This window comes from Brassica napus, chromosome A3 (assembly GCF_020379485.1).
Source record: "Brassica napus cultivar Da-Ae chromosome A3, Da-Ae, whole genome shotgun sequence".
Taxonomy (NCBI): Eukaryota; Viridiplantae; Streptophyta; class Magnoliopsida; order Brassicales; family Brassicaceae; genus Brassica; species Brassica napus.
Genome location: NC_063436.1, coordinates 11,788,307 through 11,800,920, shown reverse-complemented (window position 1 = coordinate 11,800,920; position 12,614 = coordinate 11,788,307). Strand labels below are relative to the sequence as shown.

At 35.8% G+C, this 12,614-nt stretch overlaps 1 non-coding gene across 1 annotated transcript; it reads right to left on the bottom strand.

The window, feature by feature from the left end:
• Positions 1–7,129: 7,129 nt before the first annotated feature.
• On the bottom strand, positions 7,130–7,236 carry LOC125607719. The gene has a single exon (XR_007338790.1). It is a non-coding gene; the product is annotated as a small nucleolar RNA R71 (small nucleolar RNA).
• Between the last annotated feature and the right edge of the window lie 5,378 nt (positions 7,237–12,614).

Sequence of the window (12,614 nt, the reverse complement as noted above, 5' to 3'; positions counted from 1 at the left end):
TTAAATACAAAATTATTTTCATATATGTTGTTTCATGCATTAAAAATTTTTGTTTAGTAATCAAATGCAAATTTAATAGGACAAATATATAATAAGCAACATATATATGTGATGATTTTAATTTACAGCATGAAAACTATAAAATTATTATATTTGGTATAATTATACAAAAATTTAAATATGTGAGTAACATTAAAAATATATAATAATTATGTAAAAAAAATATCTATATAAATATATAAATGTGAAAATATATACCCGCACGGTTGTGCGGGTGGAAATCTAGTTTGGCTCATTAATACACGTCATAATCTGCGACTAATCAAATTGTTACTAAATATTATTATTTTAATATTGTTTTTAATAACTTAGTTTTTTGCTAAATATTCAATCTTTTATAAGCTGATATATAAAATGATGGTTATATAATGTATTTTTATTTGAGATATTCATTGTCCTTTTTCATAGTGAAAAATTCTTTGAATTTTTCTGTCGGAATTGATCATTTATTTTATTTAATATGTTTGTTTTGTTTTGCTAATCGATATACAGCAATTTAATTCTTTACTATATATGAAACTTGCTGTTTTTAGGATGCCAAACCATCCAAATATTATTTATTCACACTATTGATAACTTAAATTTCTAATTAATTATTCACACTGGGGTTTTGAAGCTTTTTTTTTCCATACTATCATTGGATTTGTTTCCTTCCTGCAACTTCGATCTCTCGAGTTTCTATCTTTCCTTGGTCCTCCACGTCCCCTACGACTGTCATCGTTTTCCCTGTGTAGTTTTCTTAAATCTTGAAAATGGTGCATGCTTTTTGGCAACCTTCTTATTTTCCTCTTCCGTTTCCATGTATCTTGAAGTTTGGTGAGAGCGTCTTCCAACGTTTTGGGCTTGCTAAGAAAGAGCTCTTCACGGAGGTGTGATTCATGCCATAGGCATTTTGTACTGTGTGTATACCTATACCGTTGCTTACGACAATGTTGGAAAGGATAGCTTTAAGTCTTTTGATGAAAGAGTAAAGTGATTCATCTTCCCTTTGGGACATTGTACACAGATCATTTCTCTATAAACATGCTTGAAGTTGCTGATAGTGCTGGCTCTAACCTCTCTCTATCGATCATTTTGAAGATTGCTGAAGGCGCTGCATCTTGCATCTGTACCTGGCTGTGGCGCACATTGTTCCTTTGACTCCAAATTTTGTAACAAAACTGTAACTGCGTGTAAAGAAGTCTTATAACGGTATTTAATCATATAAATATTTAATACAATCAGTCAATTAGCTCATTTGTACGTAACAGTGCAGTTAACAAATTGATTTGTTATACAACAGTAATGATTGAACGGAACTGTTTGTGCGTGGTCCTGTGGGTTAGTGGTGTAGGTTGGTTAAGATCCGGTTGAATTTGGTTTAGATCAATGGTTGTACTGTCTTTTTATTTTTCTTAAAAAATTTGTACAAGTTTATTTAAATTATACAATTAATTTGCTAAAACCCTTTGGCAAACAAAAACAATAATGATTGAAATCATTGGTCAAAGTTTGTGTGTTTAACCCATGTTGTAACAATAAAGACAAAAGCAGCGTGTCTGAGAGGCAGCGTGTCTGAGAGATACACCTTCGGTACGTTCAATAAATGCTGCGATAGAGAGAAAGCTCATCATAATCACATTCAATCATTTTCAGATTTGTTTTAATTCACTAGTACTCATTTGATTATTTATACTGGTCAAAAGGTGGGTGTAACTGGTTATTCATATAAGGAATATTATGAATTAAAGGAATGATTATTTTTGGAATAAGAAAAAATGGAATGATAGATTAAATGGAATAAAAACTGAAAATATTTTTGGAATGATTTTCCATTCATTCACGAAGGATTATGATCCTGAATAAAAGGAACAACATTTACAAAGGATTTGTTTTTTTGTTCCATTCCAAAAATGGAATATATGGAATTGTTTCTAAAACGTTTTCATGGTAACTGGTAAACATTTTATGGAAACATGTGGAATAATCCATTCCAAAGAGTTTTATTCCACAAAATAGCATTCCAGTTGCACCCTTGTTTTCTTAAGAATTGACTATGTGATTTGCATGTGTTTCCCTGTATAGGAGGCCAAAACCGGTAGGGCGGGAGGGTGCCATGTTTGCGTCAAGAGCTGGACTATATTGACTACCACTTAAAAACATTCTAACGAGAAAAAAAAACATTCTAACGGACTTACACCCAATTTCTTGTGTAGATATTAATTCCCAAATTCTAATTGAAGATGACAGATAGCCTTAATAAATTACTCTAAATTCTAGTTGATGATGTAAAACAAAGACATACTTGAATTTTAAACGATGTAAAACGATTAATGGCTAAAAGGTATATACATACTAAATCAAGGATTATTTGGCTTGTAAAATATGAGTCTATTAATTAAGGTGCATTCTTAAATCTCATGTGACTAAATTAATTCTTTTTAAATAAACTAACAACATATTCTGGAATTGTTCTCGCTCTCACCTAATATAGATAGTTTCTTATATGGTGAGTACATGTCAATCACGTTCACGATAGTCACGTTCACGATAGTCACGTTGATTTCATTTTACATTCACACATCAAGCATTTAATCACGTTAATGGTTTTAGTTTGTTATAACGCCAACCAGTGTCTATTGTTCTATGCTTTTGGATATAAATAGGTGCAGCCTGCAGTACATTTTAAAATGGTGGTAATGGTATTATCATGTTATAACGCCAATGGTTTTAGTCTTGATATATACATACCTACTAGGTGAATCTTCCATAATTAGATAATATTTTGCTTTCATTTTTAAATAAAATTTACCTCATTTTATAAATTATATATGAAATTTTTTTTTTTAAATTAATAATATTCTTTTTCCTATTTATAATTAATATATGGAAGCATGAAAAACTAGGATTAAAAAATTAAATAACAGTAAAAATTTGACAAATACTAAACATAATATAAATTCAATCTAAGAGCATAAAGAGATAATGTTTTGTAATTTATTATTTTTGTGTTTTTGTCTCACTATTTTCAAAATCTAAATTATAGATAATTTCAAATCCAAGTTTCCTAATATGATTATTACTATATAAAAGATTTTGATTCAAAATCTACATCCCATAAATAAAACTATGAAACAAAAGAACGTAATTACATTGATTACTAATATGAATATTGAAGTTTTATAATTTATAATATTGATTAAAAATCTATGTCTAATTTGCTGACAAAATTTTTATATCTAAGTTAATAAATTAGTTTTTATAAAAATAAACATTAGAATAAAAATTTGTTAGATACATACATATTAGTATATAATATATGAACTTTTTTTGTCAACTACGTATGTGAGCTTAGATAAGAAAACTATAGTTTTTTTTGGGTTCACCTTCTAGGGTGAACATGTAGGTTCACCAACCAATAATAGTTTGCAATCTCGTATTCAATATTATTTTTTAAAGTAAACGAAAAAAATAATAATTTGTATTATATTTTTTAAAAAATAAAAAAATAAAAAATAGTAGTAGCTTCTAGAAAAAAATGAATTTTAAACAAAATACAATTTTTATTATTTTGTTTTTTTCTTTGAAAGCTGAATATGAAATGACAAACTATTATTTGTTGGTCAGCCTAAATGGTGAATCCAAGAAGAACTCAGAAAAATACTATGTTAAAACTATTATGGATGCGTATATTAAATTTTAATAAAAATGTATAACATGCAATAAAATTATTAACATATTCAACAAACTAATGCATAGAACTGAAAATAATCCATAATTTGCGTTCTAAGATACTTCATTATACTGATTTCATAATTAAGGTAGAAAAACTATTGACTAATATTAAAATTATATGTGTATATATATAATATTTTTAATAGTAGAATAAATATATAATTTCTAATAAAGAATAAAAAAAATTAATCGTGGAAGTTAATGTTACTTTTAAATGAGAAAGTAAATTAAACACTTTCAAATGCTTATTAAAATTCAATATAGTTTTATTGCTTGTTCACTTGCTTATCTACCCGCAATCTTAAAATTTTTAAAGTTACACAATAGGAACGGTATTTGCTATATAAAACCCCATGATAAAAACAATGTACGTACAAGTTAAATCAGATAAAAATAAACAAAACGGACACAACAAAATATTCCACATTCAAAATAAGATCATATGGTAAACATATCAGTATCATTACAACTATTGTGTACAAGAAAATCTCCTGACACATACAAGAAGAACTGAAGAAGGATGAGAAAGTGTTTCCATTAAATAAAGACAATAAGAGAAATGAATAACAATAATTAAATTAACACAATGTCAGAAAATATTCTTAACAACAAATAGAAACTAAAACATGGCGAAAATACAAACACACATCAAAAGTTAAACTAAACAAATATAATCTTTCCGCGTGTGGAGAATTTGTGAAATAACTAAGGTCTCAATAACCATTAAGAATATAACATTAATAATTGAGAAATAAAGTCAATAACTAAAATTACTATTTTTCATCTTTTTACCCACGTCAAACAAAAAGTATTATAAGTAAGTAAGTAACTAACTAACTAAAAAAAAACTATCATTTTTACAATATATACTATATTGTCCTTATGCTATTATTTACTAATTTTTTTTGGTTATTTCTTCCCCCAGAATCTTATTTGTTTAATATTTGTCAAACTATATAATAAATCAAATTTAAAATTCAACAAGAGAAAGTATCATCTTTTAATAATATGATTTGAAAAGTGTAGATAAAACACTATTAAAAATAGAAATAAATAATTTTAAATTTCTTCCGCCGTACTATTGATATCTTGCATATTTGCATTGTTTTATCCATTCATCCATGAGCATTTTCATCATATAGATTAGGTTTCAGACATGTTTAGGTTGCATTTTGCATACATGAGTCTCTATTAGGTACTGGAATACCACATGAGGCTATTTGGAGCTCAAAAGAGGTGAAAAGGTGACCATTGAACGAACCGAGCATGGGAGCGACCTCCCGGAGCGACATCACGAAGTCGCTGTGTCCCACTTCTCAGAGCGACCTTCCTAAAGCGACGCCATGAAGTCGCTCGCGTTCTCATTACTCCGAACAGTCTTAGATGACCCTGGAGCGACCTCTCAGAGCGACCTACCAAAGTCGCTCCCGATCCAGAGCGACCCGTTGGAGCGACTGCACAAAGTCGCTCGCGTTTTCACGTCCGGAGACACACAACTCGCTCTCGGAGCGACCTCTCGCAGCGACCCAGCGAGGTCGCTCCCGAAGCTTGGAGCGACCTGTCCAGAGCGACAGGGAGAAGTCGCTCGCCATCTTGGTTCCCGGAGACAAGAAATCGCTCTCGGAGCGACCTCTCGCAGCGACCCAGCGAGGTCGCTCCCGAAGCCTGGAGCGACTTGTCGGAGCGACGAGCCGAGGTCGCTCCGCGCCTATTATCTGCTCGATTTCTATTTTACTTAAGGGCCTTTTGGTCATTTCATTATGCACGTTTTGCACTTGGAAAAACCTATGTTTTAAACATCTTTTGTAGCCACCAGTGGCAGATTATCTTTTATCTTTGATTTTTTATCTATTGAGAAATACACAAGAACTCTCTTGAGAAGTTCATCTCTTGGGTTTTGATTTGTTATGTTCTTGTGTTCTTGTTGATTTCTTATCTATTTCTCTACATGATTAATCTGAAATCCAATATGGGTTTAAGAGGAATCATGGAGATTAGTGAGTAATCACCTTTGGAATTCATGGGTTAGGGAGATTAAGGGTGATTAGGTTAGAGCTAGGATGTTTTAGTGTAGATCACTCATATTTCCTTGCTAGTAGAGTAATCATAATGCATCTTCTGAGTTGGCCACTCAGTTTTTGATCCTTAGGCATTTCTCACCCGAAAGGTGTTCGATGAAATGCCCGAGACAACTCTCCTAGGCTTTTAGTATACTTTGCCAAAGACATTTGTTGTTAAAGATGCTAAGATAGCTAATAGACTTGTTAGTAATGATTGCTTTCATATTATTCAACCAAAGACATTTGATGTTTGAGATATGTTAGCAAATGAGCATTCATCTAGACATAGAGCTTGCTTAGAATTGTGTCTAGGCTTAAGGTTGATAGTTTGATTGATCATTTGCCATCCTTAGTTCGATACTTGATCACCCGAGGTCTAATCCCTATACCCATGAGTTCTCTTTCCCTTTAGTCAAGAAAGTATCATTCTGTTATTGCATTCTAGTTTAGTAGTAGTTTAAAACCCATCTAAATCATTGGTTGCACTTAGATTAAGTGAGTACTTGCATTCTCAGTGCTTTGATATCCCTCAGAACTGGTTCGACAATCATTTATACTACAACATTTGTCTTAGGAGCCTTGAAAACTCCTAACATCAAATTGGCGCCGTTGCCAAATTCTGAGTAGATTTAAACATTGAGATTTAGTCACTTGCTTGAGACTAAGTCATTTTTATTTTCTTTTGTTACTGATTCTTCTTCACCTCCCTTTTAATCTACAGGTGTATGAACTTGCGGAGCAAGGGTCCATCAAACCTAGTTCCAAGAGCTGCAGACATCAGAGCTTTAGAGAGAGAGTGTGCTAGAAAGAGAAGAGAAGAAGAGCAACAGGCTCACTTGCAGAGATTGGGTACTGATATGGAAGACATACATCAAGATGATGCGGGCGTCAATGGAGCTAACAACGCTCCACAAAACCAACAGCGAGCAGCTCGACCCATTGGCACTTACGACCGCCCCAACATTCATGGTCATAGATTGGGAATCCGAGCACCAGCTGTGGCAGCCAACAACTTTGAGATCAAATCAGGACTCCTCAACGTGATCGAGAACAACAAGTATCATGGCTTGGCTCTAGAGGATCCATTTGATCACTTGGACAGGTTCGACAGCTACTGTGGGTTGTCAAAAACTAATGGTGTGTCCGAAGATGCCTTAAAGCTCAAGCTATTTCCTTTCTCTTTGGGGGATAAGGCACGTCAGTGGGAGAAGTCTCTACCCAGCGACTCCATCACCACTTGGGATGACTGCAAGAAAGCATTCTTGGAGAAGTTCTTCTCTACTTCAAGAACTGCTAAGCTGAGAAACGAGATTTCCAGCTTTCAACAGAAGAACTTGGAAGGTTTCAGTGAAGCCTGGGAAAGATTCAAGGGCTACCAAGCTCAATGCCCACACCATGGCTTCTCTAAGGAGAGCTTGCTGAGCACATTCTACCGTGGTGCTCTCCCTAAGTACAGAGCCAGACTGGATACAGCTAGTAATGGGTTCTTCTTGGGGAGAACTGAGGAGGATGCTGAGGAGCTGGTTGACAACATGGTTAAGAGTGATGCAGTCTACAGTGGAGACCACGACAGAAGCAGTAGAACTGAGGATAAGCAAACGAGGAAGGAGTTGAAAGCTCTACAGGATAAGATAGACATCCTCCTTGCTGATAAAGCTACCCAAGAGCAGCTGCACTTTGTTGGCAACCCAAGCCAAGAGACACCAGCTGTTGTCCATGAAGTTGAGGGTTTGGAAGGTCAGGAAGAGCTGTGTTTCATCAACAACAATGGTAGCTGGTACAAGAAAGAACCCAACTTTCAGTACAACAACTACCAACAGAAGTCCTATTCCAACAACCAGCAGAGTGGTTATCAGCCTCGGAACAATCAGCAAGGCAGCTATCAGCCTCAGCAAAATCCCTCGTCTGGTTCCTCTGCTCCTCAAGAGAGCAGCACTGATACCTTACTGAAACAAATCTTGGAGTCTCAGACTAGAAGTGAGAAGCATGTTGGTTATGAGTTGAAGAACCTTCATACCAAGATTGATGGGAGCTACAATGAGCTCAACAACAAATTCTCTCATCTTGCTTCTACAGTCAGGAATTTAGAGAATCAGTTTGCTTCCATGAACACTCACCAGAATCGCCAGCAAGGATCTCTACCTGGAAAGTCTGACCAAAACCCCAAGGAGGCCAAAGCTATCACCCTTAGGAGTGGTAACAGTTACCTCCTAAAACCCTCACCAAGGATGCTGAGAAACTAGGTGAGGGGGTTGCCATCAACATAGATGATGAAGTGGTGATTGTTGATGAGAAGATCAATGACGAGATCTTGGAAAGATAGTAGAAGCCAAAGGTAAAGGAAAGGTTGGGGAAGAGAAGAAGACAGTAAAAGATGGTGAAGTTGTTACTCCAGCAAGTGAAAGTTCTTTTGTTCCTCCTCCCTATGAACCCAAACTTCCATTCCCTGGTAGATTCAAGAAGCAGCTGCTAGAGAAGTACAAGGCTCTGTTTGAGAAGCAAATGAGTGAAGCTCAGGTTGCAATGCCCATCATCGATGCTTTCATGTTGATTCCTCAATACAACAATTTCCTGAAAGATGTTGTAGCTGCAAAGAAGAAGGAGATGGAAGGCATGATGATTCTTACCCATGAGTGCAATGCCATCATCCAGAGGCTTGATGTTCCAGAGAAATTAGAGGATCCAGGAAGCTTCACACTACCTTGTGCTCTTGGACCTATGGTATTTGAGAAAAGTCTCTGCGATTTGGGAGCTAGTGTCAGCTTGATGCCTTTGTCTGTTGCAAAGAAGCTTGGATTCACTCAGTACAAGAAGTGTAGACTCTCTCTGGTGTTAGCTGATCGTTCAGTGAAGTACCCTGTGGGCATCTTAGAGGACCTCCCTGTGAAGATTGGAAGGTATGAGATACCTACAGATTTTGTGGTGCTTGAGATGGGTGAGGAGGCTCAAGATCCATTGATTCTAGGAAGGCCATTCTTAGCTACAGCAGGAGCTATTGTTAATGTGAAGGAGGGCACGATTGATCTCCATTTTGGTAAAGAGAACATCCTCCACTTTGACATCAAGGGGAAAATGAGGAAACCAACTGTGTTCGGGCAAGCCTTCTACATTGAAGAGATGGGCACTCCTGCTGATGAGCACCTTGAAGAGTTACCACCTGAGGACGACGAGGAGGGAGCATCTCCCTCTACTCATTCCCTATAGAAGGTAACCCACCACACTCCTTTGTATATACCATTTCATTTTTGCATATTAGTCTTCTTTTCGGTATCTCTCTCTACTTGACGACACAGAGACTGTGTAACTCAAGTTTGGGGGAGGTACCAAGTATTTGATCATGTTTGCTTTGATGTTGATTCATTGAGTCATGCATGGCATACCTATTTGCATAGATAAAAAAAAAAAAAATCAATCATTTAGTTTGCATCATTTGCATTTTTAGGAGAGTCTAGAGCATATAGGTTGCATTCACTTGCATTGGGAGCAATGATTTTAAATGCCTTGTAAAGAACACTACGTTGCACCTGAGTAGCTTTTGCACCTCTCAAAAAGACTTGTATGTTTCGAGCCTTGAAAACTCTTCCTGAAACTTGTTGATTGCTGAAACTCAGTCTTTGAAGCCAACTACAACCTTATTTGAACTGAACGAACTTAATGCTTCTTGCTCATGGTCCCTTGTGTACTGAGTCATGGCTATACACACTTGAGTTGTCACATCCTTTATGCCAATCTTATTTTGACAAACTCTAGTGGTAGACCACTCCCAAAACCTTTCCCTCCTTTTAAGCTTTCATTGTTTGATGAGTGAGGCCTTCTTCGGAAAGTCTTACATGCGCATAATGTTGAGAGTATCGGGAACGACAATGCTTGATCTTCATTCTTGCTAGATTGGGCACTCTATTGTCTAGCTATAGGTGGGGGGTGAGTGTTGTGATTATGATTTGGGAGAAATGAAAAGGAAAAGAATAGACTCTTTGTGCTTAAGTGAATTGTTTTATTGGGATAAGTAGAGAAGCCTCTAGCTCAAGTTTTGAAAGTCTTGGCCCAGCCAGCCTAAAAAAAAAAAAAAAAAAAAAAAAAAAAAAAAAAAAAAAAAAAAAAAAAAAAAACGAAAAAAAGAAAAGAAAAAAAAAAAAAAAAAAGAAAGAAAAGGGGCTAGCAAAGTTGTTAAGAGCTAAGAAATATTTTGAGGTTCTGAAAAAAATCCCTTGTAGATTTCAAGGAGAAGGAGTTAAAGTTCTTAGGATCTTTTGGTGAGAGATGTGAGTTGGGTTTGACATTTGGGAATGATTGTGTAATTGTATGTTTGGGAAAAGGGTAGAACAATGGAGATTGAGCATTGTATGCATGAGTTGGTCCCTTTCTTAGATATATTATGTGCAATGTCAAGGCTACTTGTTTTGAGAGTAAACCACCTTAAAGATCATATGTTTTGAACCTCTTGAATCACTTGAATAAAAGCCTTCCCTTACCCAACCAAATGACTTGGACCAACTGACCATTTGCAAGAATTCACCTGATGTTTTGTGCTTAATGAATGTGAGAGTTGGTTGATTTGAATGTGTGGATGCTTGATGATGAGTGTAAGAACAAAAAGAGTTAAGATAGGCCTAGAGAAGCTAGAGTGGAATAAGAGAGTGTGCTAGTTGTGTTTCTTTTGGCTATGTGCTCCCTCCTTCAACCTCTCTCCCTATGAGTTCTAGAAAGTTCACTTGTGGACAAGTAAAAGAACAAGTTTGGGGGAGTTGATATCTTGCATATTTGCATTGTTTTATCCATTCATCCATGAGCATTTTCATCATATAGATTAGGTTTCAGACATGTTTAGGTTGCATTTTGCATACATGAGTCTCTATTAGGTACTGGAATACCACATGAGGCTATTTGGAGCTCAAAAGAGGTGAAAAGGTGACCATTGAACGAACCGAGCATGGGAGCGACCTCCCGGAGCGACATCACGAAGTCGCTGTGTCCCACTTCTCAGAGCGACCTTCCTAAAGCGACGCCATGAAGTCGCTCGCGTTCTCATTACTCCGAACAGTCTTAGATGACCCTGGAGCGACCTCTCAGAGCGACCTACCAAAGTCGCTCCCGATCCAGAGCGACCCGTTGGAGCGACTGCACAAAGTCGCTCGCGTTTTCACGTCCGGAGACACACAACTCGCTCTCGGAGCGACCTCTCGCAGCGACCCAGCGAGGTCGCTCCCGAAGCTTGGAGCGACCTGTCCAGAGCGACAGGGAGAAGTCGCTCGCCATCTTGGTTCCCGGAGACAAGAAATCGCTCTCGGAGCGACCTCTCGCAGCGACCCAGCGAGGTCGCTCCCGAAGCCTGGAGCGACTTGTCGGAGCGACGAGCCGAGGTCGCTCCGCGCCTATTATCTGCTCGATTTCTATTTTACTTAAGGGCCTTTTGGTCATTTCATTATGCACGTTTTGCACTTGGAAAAACCTATGTTTTAAACATCTTTTGTAGCCACCAGTGGCAGATTATCTTTTATCTTTGATTTTTTATCTATTGAGAAATACACAAGAACTCTCTTGAGAAGTTCATCTCTTGGGTTTTGATTTGTTATGTTCTTGTGTTCTTGTTGATTTCTTATCTATTTCTCTACATGATTAATCTGAAATCCAATATGGGTTTAAGAGGAATCATGGAGATTAGTGAGTAATCACCTTTGGAATTCATGGGTTAGGGAGATTAAGGGTGATTAGGTTAGAGCTAGGATGTTTTAGTGTAGATCACTCATATTTCCTTGCTAGTAGAGTAATCATAATGCATCTTCTGAGTTTGCCACTCAGTTTTTGATCCTTAGGCATTTCTCACCCGAAAGGTGTTCGATGAAATGCCCGAGACAACTCTCCTAGGCTTTTAGTATACTTTGCCAAAGACATTTGTTGTTAAAGATGCTAAGATAGCTAATAGACTTGTTAGTAATGATTGCTTTCATATTATTCAACCAAAGACATTTGATGTTTGAGATATGTTAGCAAATGAGCATTCATCTAGACATAGAGCTTGCTTAGAATTGTGTCTAGGCTTAAGGTTGATAGTTTGATTGATCATTTGCCATCCTTAGTTCGATACTTGATCACCCGAGGTCTAATCCCTATACCCATGAGTTCTCTTTCCCTTTAGTCAAGAAAGTATCATTCTGTTATTGCATTCTAGTTTAGTAGTAGTTTAAAACCCATCTAAATCATTGGTTGCACTTAGATTAAGTGAGTACTTGCATTCTCAGTGCTTTGATATCCCTCAGAACTGGTTCGACAATCATTTATACTACAACATTTGTCTTAGGAGCCTTGAAAACTCCTAACATCAACTATATAAAATATATCATCATTATATTTTGTTCAGATCATTTCCGAAGAAATCATATATTTTTCCTTATTGATTTTATTTTATTTATGTATTTATTTTTAGTAGTTTTATATTATTTTCTTTAAAATAGATTTTCAAATTTACTATGTATTCAGTGTTTATATCAATATTGATCAACTAAAAGCATTTTTACACGTAGTTTTATTTATTACTCAGTCTAATCTAATTGTATTTAAAAACTAATCAATATATGATATCATATACCTTATAGTATCATATAATGTATCTATACTATATAAAGAAAGCATAACAATATTCAAATGGTATATCAACTTTCTGTTAGTTACTAATTTTCTCTTGTTGTCAATTATATTTATTTTGACACCATTTTATTTTGTGAAACTACACATTTTGTGTTTAATTAATAAAAGATTAAATGTCAGCGAAACTTTAACGCG